This window comes from Ovis aries, chromosome 2 (genome assembly GCF_016772045.2).
Source record: "Ovis aries strain OAR_USU_Benz2616 breed Rambouillet chromosome 2, ARS-UI_Ramb_v3.0, whole genome shotgun sequence".
NCBI lineage: Eukaryota > Metazoa > Chordata > Mammalia > Artiodactyla > Bovidae > Ovis > Ovis aries.
The window spans coordinates 172,072,596-172,086,951 of NC_056055.1; the positions used below are offsets into that span (position 1 = coordinate 172,072,596).

The 14,356-nt window shown below is 42.9% G+C and overlaps 1 protein-coding gene across 20 annotated transcripts in view; it reads right to left on the reverse strand.

Moving 5' to 3' along the window:
* SPOPL (speckle type BTB/POZ protein like) overlaps positions 1 to 11,343 on the reverse strand; it is a 56,207-nt gene extending 44,864 nt beyond the window's left edge. For 9 of the 20 annotated variants that reach the window (XM_042243932.2, XM_060411162.1, XM_027964996.3 and 6 more), the window contains exon 1: positions 6,843 to 7,105. The gene's annotated coding sequence lies outside the window, so the exon portion shown is untranslated. Of the gene's footprint in view, positions 1 to 5,613; positions 5,678 to 6,284; positions 6,464 to 6,842; positions 7,106 to 10,966 lie in introns of those variants that run through there. The other 11 variants (XM_060411161.1, XM_060411154.1, XM_060411160.1 and 8 more) reach the window with 8 other exon arrangements.
* Between the last annotated feature and the right edge of the window lie 3,013 nt (positions 11,344 to 14,356).

A 14,356-nucleotide genomic window follows, 5' to 3' on the forward strand; every position in this document is an offset into this window, starting at 1 on the left:
TTGTCTGCTTTTGTCTTAGTAGTTAAAGCTACCTTTCAGGGTAATTTCCCACTAAAACACCAAAACTGCATCCAGATTAAAACTAAAAAATTAAAAAAAACAAAAAACAAAACAAACCAACCACTTTAAAAATCACTTAATTTTGATGGGGCAGGAGGGAGGAGACTAAAATGCACTTTCACAAAACTGAAAATTTGTTCTGTAAATATACCCAGACAGGAAACAATGGTATCTTCTTTAATGGTGTATTAAATCTCAAATAATATTTTAAAAGCCTCATACTACTTTTCAGTTACACTACAACCTTTGAGATACTGCATCACCTAATAGCAGAGTGAAACCTCTCTTATTTTGTATCCGTTATTCTTAATTATTTTTATTCCTATATTACTCATACTTTAAGTGTATAAACAACCTATCCCAGCCATAGTTTGAGGCAATGTTATTTTATATCTGTAGATCAAAATTTTTAAAAACTATTCTTTATGTATATAAAGCTCTATTTCACATAGTTTTATAATTCAGAATTTAATGCTAATAATTATCCTGTCCTCCTTTAGAACATGTAGGTAAGTCTGAAGAATATCTGAAGAGTTCTACATACGTATATATAAATAAAAGGCCTGGGAAAGTGTACCTGTAAGAACCATAATATACAAAAAATATATAGTTGTCGTACAAGAATTTATTAAGATTTAAAAAACTAAGAGCCAGGGAGAAGACGAGCAAAAGACAGGAGGAACTAATAAAAGGACTTTTTTTTAAGTTATAATTTTCTTAATATAAAATGGAAGGAAGACTGCCTTAGCAGATCAGAATAACCTAATGATGTTTATACAAAAACTTACGTAAGGTTATCAGAAGCAAAAATTTTGATAGAGTCTATCCTGTTTTTTTAAAACAGATGTCTTTTAGAACCTTTATTTACTGTGTTGGTAAATCATAAAGAAGGCTAAGTGTCGAAGACCTGATACTTTCAAACTGTGTTGCTGGAGAAGACTCTTGTGAGTCCCTTGGACTGCAAGGAGACCAAACCAGTCAATCCTAAAGGAAACCAATCCTGAATATTCACTGGAAAAGAACTCCCTGATGCAGGCAAAAGGAGAAGAGGACAGCAGAGGACAAGATGGTTGATTTAACAGGTATGAATTTGAGCAAACTCTGGGAGATAGTGGAGGACAGAGGAGCCTTGTGTGCTGCAGTTTATGAGGTTGCAAAGATTCAGAACTCCAATACTCTGGCCACCTGATGTGAAGAACTGACAGATCTGAAAAGACCCTGATGCTGGGAAAGATTGAAGGCAGGAGGAGAAGGGGATGACAGAGGATGAGATGGGTGGATGGCATCACCGACTCAATGGACATGAGTTTGAGTAAACTCTGGGAGTTGGTGAGAGACAGGGAGGCCTGGTGTGCTGCAGTCCATGGGGTCGCAAAGAGTAGGACACGACTGAGTGACTGAACTGAAATCAAAGATTCGGACTCAACTTAGTGACTGAACAACAACAAAGCCCATTTTAACATAATTTCTCTTTCTAATACACTTTTTTTCTTGTCAACTAAGGTTTTGCCAATTACAACATTCTTCATGAAGGAATCCCTGAAAATAAGCTGTGTTCTACTATGATGTAAGACTTTAAGTCTCAGACCATTTAGACTATCTAAAATAGCATTTACGATATCAGGGGATTGCTATTATTGCACTGAGACCCAAAGTATGATCACTGACCATATATTTGATGATAGGAGTAAACTCCTAGCAAACCTTACCAAGGCCTTAATTTTAATTCTCTAAATCTGAGAAAAAGTTGTATGTATAAAATTTCTCCCATCCAATAAAAAAATCATTAAAATATAACTAAAATATTCAAGTTATACTATCAGTTACTTATTGATTCTATAAATATAGGTTATAAAATATAAAGCTAACCAGCAAAAACAAAACACCACCTAGGACAATAACAAAGAAAATCCTTATATTTTGAAGGTATTCAGAAGCTATCTGTGTTTGGTGGCTAAATAGGTAGTGATGATATTAATCAAACAGCAAACAGAAAGATGTACAAATTCAAGAGACAAACTTCTGGATGGTATGGCCAAACTCTCTCATCTACCACCCATACGTGACAGCCGCAATCCCTCCCCTTTGCAAGCTTTCAAAATAAACTCCTCTACCCCTGCATTACCCTTTCCATCCCTCCATTTGTCCTTCTGAAATGCTCTGCCCAATGGTCTACTTTCTTTTGAAAGCTTTCCCTAAGGCACCTTCTCTCTGCTTACAAGGCAACCTGAATAAACTGCTATGATAGCACTAATCACACTACACAACATTTAACTGTCCACTGCCCCTAGACTCTGAGGTCTAAGTGAATTTTGAAAAGTCTGATAATAGTTAACACTTGATAAATAGTACTTAAAAAATATATTCTATTTGAATATATTCTAAATGAATGAATGAATGAATCTGAGATGCTTATAGAACACCCAGATAGTGATAACCAGAAACATGGCTCTGAGCTCAGGAAGGAAGACATGGTTCATGTTATAGATAACATTTTACCCTAAGTCTGTAATTGTTGCTTTGGCAGATTAAAACAAAATTCATAATCAAATAGTTTATGGATGGACAGACAACTGAGACATCAAATGTTTTGCCCATAAAATGCAATGTGTACTCTTTGTTGTTAAGTCGTTAGGCCATGTCTCACTCTTTTGTGACCCCATGAACTGCAGCCCGCCAGGCTTCTGTGTCCATAGGATTTCCCAGGTAAGCATACTGAAGTGGGTTACCATTTCCTTCTCCAGGGGATCTTCCTGACCCATGGATCAAACTTGCATCTCCCATATTGGTAGGTGGATTCTCTACCACTGAGCCACCAGGGAAGCCCTGTGTTCTAATTTCCAACTTAATTCATTTCTCAGCTTCAATCAACCTAGATTAGCCACACCCTCCTTTTCTGGTCTATTGCCTTGGCTTCAGTGATGCTAAGGAAAATCTCCTTCAACCTCTGGCTATATCTTCTCTGCCCCCTTTGCTCCATTTCTTTTTCTCAATGTTAAATACTGAAGAGTCGTAGGGGACCACATCCCTTTATCCTCTCTATGTACTTTCTGCTTAGGCAATCTCATCCCCCACCTTCCAAATTAAGACATCCATTAACAGCTATATATTGATTATTCCCCACTGAATTACGATCAATATGTCCCCTGTTACCAGAAATGAACACAAAACTGCTCTCCCCTCCCCCAGTATTCCCCTATATTAGGCACAGGAACCACCAACCCTGGAAATCAGCCTTCTCCTCTCCCTAGACCTCCAAATCGAATCCACCATCTAATCCCATTTACTTCTCAAATATTTGTTAAATTCAGCTACTTTATCACTGCCAAGTCTGGACCAAGATTTCATTATCTCTTGCCTAAATTACAAAAATAGCTGAATTCAGTTCTGCTCAGTGTCATCTGTGGACCCATACTGATGCACAAACTCTTTGTTATTGGTATGAGACAAGGTAAATATAGCAACAGAGGGCACTCAGAAATTTTTAGAGCCATTTGATAGACACCGCCACAATATTTATTTTATTGTACATTATCAAAGTACAAGGTCCTTCACCACAGATAAGTTTCAGAAGCACTGGCCTAACTGGTCTCCTTGCTTTTTCTCTTGCTTATCTCCAGTATGTCCTCAACAGAGCGGCCAAGTGATGGTTTTGTCAGCTGTTTGACATTCTCCAATGGCTTCCCACTACCCCCGGATTAATTATAAAAGACAGGTAAATCCCACTGAGATTTTTAAAAAAAAATTTTTTCCCCAGAAAGGTGAAGAATCTTGTTTAAAGTAACCAACAAAGAATTGGAAGATTGGAAGGTCTGAGAGGCAACAAAGGATAATAGATTCTACAACCATATGACCTGGCTCCACTGCTTACTTAGCTGTGTGATTTTGTGGAAGTAATCTGATTCTCAGGTTCCTTATTTGTGAAATGGAAATATAATTAAGGCTCTTCAAAGGGGGATTGTTGAGAGGTTTAAACAAGTTAATATATATAAATCATTTGAAAGAATGGCTGGCCCAGTGCTTTAGAAGTATTAGTGATTATCATTATCTGTAACATTTTACCAGTGCTCTTAGATAATTTTATCTTCTTACTTGCTTATTGTCTGTCAGTGCCACATTAAGATATAAATTACAAAAAAAGTGCCCATATTATTATTCTCTAATAGAACTTTTTTCAGAGGACTTAAACCCTACAGAAACTGAGTTAAGTGACTATTTCCTCAGTTCTCTCTTTCTCAAGCATAGGGCAGAGCTAGCACCAATCTAGGTGCATAGAAGAGTAGTTAATTCATTACATACTTTGGATGCTTTAGAGCAATAGGGCCTGATATTTACTGGAACCCCTGATGAAAAGGGCTGCTCTTGTGTATTCCCCAAAGCCTGGCATGATGTAGGTGCTCATTAAATATTTTTGGAAAGAATGGTTCTTTTCAAAACCAAAGGAATAGTGCTTAGCACAAAGTAGCTACTAATTGTTAATTTCATTCCACCCCCTTCAAAGTTTCTATGAACTTTGAAAGTAATGATTCTACCCGATTCATTTTTCTTGAACTGGGGGAGTCTGTATTATTTAAAGCCAAAAATGCAGAATACAGACAGTAGGAAAACCAAGAAATAGAAACCAATGTTGGCAGGAACTATGTGGAAACAGTAAGAGGTGGAAGATAGGTAGAATTTGGATATGCAGGGGAAAGAGCAAAGGTTATTCTAGGCCAGGGAATAGCATAAGCAGCAGAGGCAGTGTCACCCAAAGTTTAAAGAACATTCCATTGGTGATACAAAAAAAAAAAAAAAGTTAAGCTATACACAGGCAACATATTTGAAAGTTCCATATGCATGTTTTTATTGTAATTAGGACAACAAATTATGATTCCAAACTTTTACTACTTATAACAACATTAAATTAACAGAACTTATTTGGACTTTTTTAAAAAGTGAGTTGTTTAAAAAAAGTATTAAAACAATGCACAGGAAGCAAGCAAATATGACAAAATTAGTCAAGATTTTAAAGAGTAAAACTTGGGGAACATTAAGACACAGTCATGTGAATAAAAACGGGTCAATAAGAGAAAAGCAATGTCTTCTGAATGAAGCCAAAGCCCTATCCTTAGTAGCAATTCAAGGTAAAGGACAAGCAGGTATGAAGTATCTTAACAGTTTTGAGTATTTACTTGTAGTACTACAATTTTCCTCAGTAAAACCCTCATTTTTCCCTATGATAAATATGCTACACAATTCAATTTCAGTTACTCCCCAAAGATGATTTTAAATTTCCAAATAAATACTTGAAAATGATACAACATATAGCCTGGTAACTTACCTGAAAATAAGGAGCTAAAACTATACTTTTCACACCAGAAGGAACTACTTTATACAGTAACAAAATATGAATCATAGCTACATCAAAAAAGCTGTTAAAATAAAAAAAGCAAAAGACAGCTTTCCTTCCCTCCACTTCCTCTCTCCAAAGTAACCTACCAATAGCCAAATCAAGCTAAGAGATGATGATAAAGAACACTTATTGAACTTTTATCAGGCACTGTTGTATCTTACCTGAATTAAGTTATGCAATTATCACCACCATTTTCTGAAGTACCCTCCTATCCACATTCTACAGCTGTAAGAATATGAGGCACAGAGAGATTAAAAAACTTGCTCAAGGCCAGACATGGTAGATGGAAAGGCAGTTCAGTTAAGAGTCTGAGCTCTTAACCACTGGGCACCATTTATCTCAAGAATAGTAGGATGATAATTTGAAATATTCCACCTTCCCCATTATGACAGGAGAGATGTAATGTTTCAAAGTATGAACTTTTTAATTAAATTTCCAGCCTAAGAAACAGGAGGTTCATCAGTTTTATGGAAAAGCTAGGAAGATGAGTATTATAATGAAATAATATAGGCCCAGGAGTCTTTCAAATACAGACAAAGCACCAGAAGCTTCAGAAGTCTGGCTGTGAATGACACTATTCACGGAGAAAGATGCCAAAAGTTGGGATAAGCAGGTGAATCCTATTTCTACTCGATCTACTGCTTTGAAGGAGAAAATCCTGCCCATCCCCTTGCCTTTCTGTAATTCAGTTACACAAATGCATAGATTCAAGAGGAGGGGAAAGGATGGCAGAGGGAGCAGAAAGATGGTAAGTCAGGACGTCGTGGACCCTGACCCCCAGAGTCCGCCTGATGTCCCTGGTGAGGGAGAATTCTGAGAGGGCAATGCCTACCTGGGGATAGGGAGGTTGAGGGCAGGGCCACCAGGGTGGAGGCACCGAGGGGTCCGGGTGGAGAGCTGAGAATTCATCGTGAAACGGGTAACGGAGATACTTCCGAGCGTATACTTTTGGGAGGAGGAGGTATGGACGTGAACGCGGGGGTGGGGGGCAATTTCTCGCTCTAGGCAGGACTCAGGGTAGGAAAACAGACAAGGTATTAAAGTGCGGGCGCGGAGGTCTACAGTTTATAAAGGGGGGAGACTGGGCAAGGCAAAGGGGGCAAGGCAAAGGGGGCAAGGCTTGCGGAGGAAGGTCGGGGGGATCCTGGTAGAAGGAAGCAGGGAGTCAATGGGGGAGGGGTGGTTCCCAGGGGCAGTAGACACTCGAGGGGTTAGGGAGATCCGGGGGGCGGGAGGCACACCTCGGGAGCGCGGGTCCTGGGCCAAGGAGGAGGAGGGTGCCGAGATGCGGGAGGAGGCCGCTGGGTTCTAGTGCAGGTGAGTCCCAGGGAAGAGGGGGAGCAGGCGACCACGGTTGCGGCCGGGACCGCGGCGGGGGAGGGGCACCTACCGGGACGTGAGGGGTAGCGGCGGGCAGTCCCAGCGGCGGCTCCTCTCCGGCTGAGGTGATGGCGGCGAGTCCCTGTGGCGACCGCCTCCGCCGAGCCGCATCCCTCCTCCGCAGTCCGCCCTTGTCCCCTGCCTCCCGCTCCTAAACTTCTTCCCCGGGATAAACAAACCCGCCGCCAGGGGCGGCCGCCTCCGCCGCTCCCGCCCCCACGCAGCCCCCCCGCTCCGGGCCCGTCTGGGCCCCGGCTTCCGAGTTGCGACTCCAGCCCCAGCCCCAGCCCGCGAGAGCGCGTGCGCGCGGCGGCGGCGGCGGCTCGCGAGGCCGCCACTCCCTCCCTCCCTCCTGCGCCGAGCACTTCCGGCCCAGGCCGGATCCGCCGCCGTGGTTTGAAAGTAGCCGGCGCCGTTTGCGCCAGGCACTGGCCCCCAGCCTGCCGCGCTCCACATCCCCGGCCGAACCTCGCCTAGTAGGGACTCCCCCGCTTCAGTGCAGCATAAAACTTTCCTAAAACAGTCACTGATCCCCCTAACAGCTTATCTAATTGACCTAGGGTCAGTGTGACAGGCGGCTGCTGTTTTCTGCGCACGGTTTTCTTAGGGCTGTACCAGGCTGGAAAGCCAAGATACAATTTGTACCGATCTCTTCCTGTGAGCTCAGAACTGTATGACTTCCTAAAACAAAAACAGCAGTATAGAGACTTCCCTGGCGGTAGTTAAGACTCTGCGCTTCCACTGCAGGGGGCGCGGGTTCCATCCCTGGTGGAGAACTAAGTTCCCGCAAGCCACTCAGCGCGGCCAAAAGGGAAAAACAGCAACAACAAAACAGGAGTATACAGTCTCTTAATAGGGATAAAGACAACAGTCTGGTAGGCAAATGAAGTGCCACGGTGGAAGCGTTTTCCATAGGAGGAGATGAGCTTATCAGGCTTAGGAAGGGAGGGGGTCCGCCCAGGGAAGGCTCAAGGATGCTTGAGAAGCATAGCAGAGCAGGAGGCATCCAGAGACTGGACGTTGTTAAACAGAGCTATAGCTAAGCATATGTCTTAAAAGATGAGGTGACTGCCTCATGGACTTCAGAGAATGTAATCTTATTTATGTATTTAAAACAGAAAACGTGCGTGGAATACGAACAACTCCAGCCGGATTTTCAGAAAGGAGATAAGATAGCATAATCAGGTCTCAAAGTTGCCTTGCTGCTGCTGCTGCTAAGTCGCTTCAGTCGTGTCCTACTCTGTGCGACGCCATAGACGGCAGCCCACCAGGCTCCCCCGTCCCTGGGATTCTCCAGGCAAGAATACCAGAGTGGGTTGCCATTTCCTTCTCCAATGCATGAAAGTGAAAAGTGAAAGTGAAGTCGCTCAATCGTGTCCGACTTTTAGCGACCCCATGGGCTGCACCCCACCAGGCTCCTCCATCCATGGGATTTTCCAGGCAAGAGTGGCTTAGGCAAAGAGTTAAAAAACAGAAGTGAAAATTTCTGAAGTGAAATTTTCACGGCTGCAATCACTTCATGGCAAATAGATGGGGAAACAATGGCTGACTTTATTTTTGGGGGGCTCCAAAACCACTGCAGATGGTGACTGCATCCATGAAATTAAAAGACACTTACTCCTTGGAAGAAAAGTTATGACCAACCTAGACAGCATATTAAAAAGCAGAGACATTACTTTGCCAACAAAGGTCCATCTAGTCAAGGCTATGGTTTTTCCAATAGTCATGTATGGATGTAAGAGTTGGACCATAAAGAAAGCTGAGTGCTGAAGAATTGATGCTTTTGAACTAGGGTGTTGGAGAAGACTCTTGAGAGTCCCTTGGACTGCAAGGAGATCCAACCAGTCCATTCTGAAGGAGATCAGTCCTGGGTGTTCATTGGAAGGACTGATGTTGAAGCTGAAACTTCAATACTTTGGCCACCTGATGTGAAGAACTGACTCATTTGAAAAGATCCTGATGTTGGGAAAGATTGAAGGCAGGAGGAGAAGGGGATGACCGAGGATGAGATGGTTGGATGGCGTCACTGACTCAGTGGACATGAGTTTAAGTGTAAACTCCGGGAGTTGATGATGGACAAGGAGGCCTGGCGTGCTGCAGTCCATGGGGTCATAAAGAGTTGGACATGAGTGAGTGACTGAACTGAACTGAACTGAATATGGCTTGTAAATAATGCTAATAAAACTGTGATTGGGAATTCCCTGATAATCCAGGGGTTAGGACATCTTGCTCTCACTGTGGAGGGCCCAGGTTCCATCCTTGAGGGAGGGAACTATGATCCCACACGTCTCGGGGCATGCCCACCCCACAAAAAAAGAAAAGCTTGGCAGAGTAAAAGATGACTCTATGATCATCATAGATTAAAGATTTATTACCAATCCCCTAAAGAACTTCCTTTCTTGATTTCCTACCTGTTGGATACCTATTGGAAAACTAGATTATTAAAAGAGGTTTTAGTTTAGTACTGCCATAAGTGACTTTTAAAAATAGAGAAATAACAGCTTTATCACTGGTGTAGAGCATAGTGAGCTTCCAGTCATGTATCAAGTTTGCATTGCTTAAGGCGTTAGCGGTCCTGACCATCCAACTCCTTAGATGCCAAGAAACTTTATTATAACTGATTTTGCTGCTCCCTGCCAGTTTTCTATAGGAAACCAGTCAGATTCTCAGTGGATGTGGCTGATTTGGAAACTCTTATTGCAGATAATAGGTTGGCAGTTAGCACAGATGAGAAGAGCCATTCATTCTCTGAGCTTAATGTACACAGGGAACGACCAGATTTTGAATCTTCTTGACTCTGCCCTATGAGACTGTCTGAAAAGCTATCCATGCACTCCACTTTGATGTTTTTGCGGCTGCGGCATCCTATACCTCTTTTCTAAGTTAAACATCACAGTTCTTTCCATTTCATGGCATAACCGACTTACCAGTGTCTTCCATACTAGCACCCTGTTTTGTACTATTCTTTCCAATTCTAACTGTCAAAACCTATAGCATTCATAAATCCAATACTATGTTCTGTTTAGTGATAAAACAGAAGCAACATGTGCTTATTAGCAAACAGTATCCTCCATGAATCCTAAGTGACATGCTCTCTGAGCTCCCCTGGACATTTTGCCTTGTACCCTTACCCTACTAATGTGGTTCACCAAATGCTTCTCTTAGTGAGCTGGCTTCTGCTAACCATATTCCCTCCTATCTTAAATTTTTTTCAAGGGAACCACTCTGGTCTTACTTTTCACAAGCTAACACTTGTGATCAGACGCTTAACCTTTAGTTTTTGGAATTTAGGTGGAAAGAAAAGAAAAACTCTTTTGGTAATTATCTTTCACTGTTGTTGATATTAGGCCTTTTATCTGGAGGAAAACACTAAAACCTTTGTTGAATAGTCTGTCAATTACATGTAATCTCATTTTTTTCCCCTTTGTCTCCATTTCTTTCTTATCTCTGGCTTTTCATCTTGCATATAAATTCCTAGTTTTGTAGTACTTTTGCATTATATAATATTCACTTTTTAAGGACCTAAAAACCTAAGAACTCTAACATTATACTTAGAACTCTTGTGTAGTGACTCCCCCTAAAAAAGGGCAACTTTGATGCACTTATCACTTAAAAATCACTCCAAGAAAACTGAGAATAGGCCCCAGAACTCTGAGAACAGGTTCTTTTATGTCTTTTAAGTCCTTCCTTGACATTTTCTATTTTCATGTCCTCAGCTATGATATGTCAAATATTTAATGCTTTGGTTCTTTGCATACTCTGTCTGCTATAGGAGAAAGGATTTTTGTTGTTTTATCACCGTGTGGAGAGTAAGAGTTGAGTTGCAGCAGTTTACTAGTTGGCATACTGTTACATTTTCTAGAAATTTAACTGAATATTAAATTTAACCAAGTTTGAAACATTTTGAGGCTCTTAAACCACCAATAATCCGTAGATTCTGGATCCATAATGCTCAATGAGTGAGACACAATACCTCTACCCACACAATACATTGTCTTGAGAAAATCTTGGTTACCCTACTTGGAAGTCCTCTATTCACAATGTAATGTGAGAAAACAACAAAAATGGTCTCTTCTACAGGATTGTCCAAGGCCCCTAGGCGCACCCTGAGAACTCTGACCCAAGGTCACTTACGGTTGCTGGAAATATTTTTACTGTGCCAGGATCCAGGCGGGCGCTGCTGCCATGATCTAGTAGTCCCTGATGATCTCTCCCTTCTTCAGCGTGGCCAGCCAAACTCTCTCTCCTCTGCTGGTGCCCCGACCTTGCCCCTTCTCAGCTTCCCAGGTAACCTGAGAGGTTGCGGTTGATTCTGCGGTTGATTTTCTTGGAGATAGTCCCAGGGGAAGCCTGGAATGCTCCACTGTGCTCTCCAGCCAGGGTCACCAGCCTCTGCAGCAGCCCCCAGTGGCTCTAGAGGTGCAGCTGCTGTTTCCTCCTCTTATCTCTGCTCAGTCATCACAATGTCTCCAGGTCAGGGTCTTTGGTCCCCTCCCAGAGAGACACACCCTAATGCCTATCAGGGCAATTGCTGCTTAGAGGAGTTTATTTAAACATCTGCCTCTGGCACGCCTACTGGGTGGGTCTCAGCCTCTAACCTTCTTCAAAATTGGGGCGTATCACTCCACTTTCTTCTGACCCTAACTCAAGAAATGGCAGCCCCATGGCTGTTTTTTCTGGACATATTAAGGGGCCCTGCCTCCAGCGGGATCTCAGATGGGCTTCAGTTTCACTCAGACTAAGCACTCCTTCTACATAGGGGATGCATGTAGAACTGGGCCCTGCTCCCAGACCAGCAATCTAGAAGTCCCACAGGGCCCATTGGGCGAGCTGCAGCGGTGTTCCTGGGGCTGCCCAGCGGCCAATCAGATGCTAGTGAACCCAGGAACCTTGGAATCTCTGGGCCTCAGTGTTCCTTCCTTGCTTCCTCCTGCCCTACAGCTTCAGATGAATTGAGTTCTGTCTTACTTTCTGCTGCCTCCCTGCTTTAGAAACTACGCCCTGCTGTCTAGCTGTTGCCAAATCTGCATTCATACCCCTACACCACACTGAGTGACCGCCTGCCTCCAGATGGTTTTCTCTGCTATTCAGAGCCCTTTGCCGCCAGCGTGCTTGCCAGATTGGAATCCTGGTATGGCCATTTCCAAAATTAGAAACCAGACAGTGCCATCCGTATCTGGGGACACTGTGCCTGCACATCCCAGCACCCAGTCAAGCCCAGCCTTTGTGAAGGTACCTGCCAGACACCCGCCCTGCAAGCCTCCCTCCCGTTCCCTGCATTTCTAGCCTAGGTGATTTGGTTTTTTTGCCTTCCCCTCCCTGCCTGTCCATCCCTGCTGAAGTTTTAGCACCCTTGACCTTCTCTGAACTATGCCAGGCTGGAGAAGGGCCAACTTTAGGGCTATGTAAATCCTAGATATAGAGGCCTCTTCCCAAACGTGAAAAGATGTAGCCACATCTTACATGAGAAATACAATGTTTTGTTATGCAAAATGAGATTCATCTAATTTTCCTTTCAAAATATTTAATAATTTCATTTTGCAATTCTCTATGTATTTTAGAGCCAAGACATTTTCTTTTCCAGCTCTCAAAACAGTTTGATAAAACCTGGAAAAACTTACGGGTCCTGGGCACTGTGCCTATAGTGAGAACCTGAACCCTTAAAAGGATTAAAAAATGGCACTGGGAGGGGGGAGGCAAGCTCTTCCACGCTTGACTCTATCTCAGGGCTTTTCCCCCCAATCTCAACATCACTGAAATCTTTCTCTTCCCCAGTTTTTATTAACTGGTTTTCTCTGTTTGATCCCTGCCTTGGTCACTCATTTTTTACCCATGCTGCTCACATGCGTTGTTGCTGTTTAGCCATGTCTGACTCTTTGCAACCCTGTGGACTCTAGCTCACCGGGCTCCTCTGTCCATGGGATTTCCCAGGAAGAATACTGGAGTGAGTTGCCGTTTCCTTCTCCAGGGGATGTTCCTGACCCAGGGACTAAGCCTGCCTCTCCTGCATTGGCAGGCGGATTCTTTACTGCTGAGCCACCAGGGAAGCCCTGTTCCCAATGTTAGCTGGCTGGTCTGGATTGCACAGCATCACCATCCTGTAGATTCCCTTTCACAGCACTCCTTCCACCACTGAGGGCCATGGGGTATTGTCTTGAAGCCCCCTCACCCCCTGAGACTGCAGCTTTCAATTATGGCATATGTTTGCTTGACCCTGTAGGTATGACAGTGATGATGTTTTTGGATTGGACTTTTGTAAGTGTGCAGCTCCATCCATCTCTCTGCCTCCTCCCCCAACCCCCGCCACCCCCCCTGCTGTGTGAGACAGTTCTCCTACTACAGTTTGGATGTACAGTCTTACCCTGTCTGCAAGGACTGACCAGCAAAGCCCACTTGTGTCCAAAGCAGAATAACTACCAGAAATCACACTTTGCATTTTTCTACTTAAGTACCTGGTTACATCTCTGTGTTGTGTTTTGAGTGTCTGCTTCCCTGAAGGAGGCGCTATTAATGCCTCTGTGACACATGGCCTTACTGCTACACTTCTCTGCAGGTTTTCCTGATTATTCATTATTGCAGATTGAATTTATATACAAGAAACCAAAATGTCCCCAGCAATTACCCCAGATTATATCTCTTCTAAGTACTAACTGTTACTTAGCTGAAATAGCCATTAGAAGTTTGGCTTTTACTTTCCAGGATTCCTGGATTCTAGTGACTGTCTTTTCAATATATTTATTAAAATTGAATTATGAATATTCAGTGCATAGAGTGAACCACTATTGCTTCTTCAGTCTCCGTTTCTTAGTATTTTTTTCCCCAGAAAGAAAATTAGGCTAGCCTTTTAAAAATTGTGTTCTGCTACAGTCTACAATTTTGAGAGGAGAGGTGATGCATGTTTTTATTTTCATGTTGTCAAGAGCTCAGCAAGAATTTGCTTCTATTTCGAATGTGGAGCCTACTGTGTGCAAAACAGGTGTGAAAAAGCCCAGCTTCCTTTCTGAACAGCTATTAAAGCTGTTTTCTTTTTCTTTTTTATTTTTCTCAGTTGTAATCACTTAACCATAAAACGTCTGGATATTTTTACAAAATGTTATTGTGCTTCATTTGTCAAGTTGACTTTCTGAGTTTGATTTTTATTTTAGTGATTTATTTGTTTGAGCCAGGATAGGCTTAAGATATATTTTCCTTTACTTGAAGGAAAATATGATTTAGGTCCTGGAATATTGACTTAATGCCGTGCGCTAATTTGTGGTGTCCCTCTTTTGGCATATGCTATGATTCTGAACTTGTTTGCCTTCCCATCCACCCAGTACCCTTTCCCTTCTCTGCTCCACATCTTAAACAGCTCTTGCAGACTATTTCCCAGGCTCCTGTGTCAGCTGGCTTCCTGCTAGATATTCAACAGGAGACATTGTCAGGATCCTCGAAGGAAGGAGGAGTAGAGAAGCTGGTGTATTATTCCCCTCTTTTTCTGCCTTAGGCACCCTCCCTTGCAGCAACTGTGATATCTCCCAGGCTCCA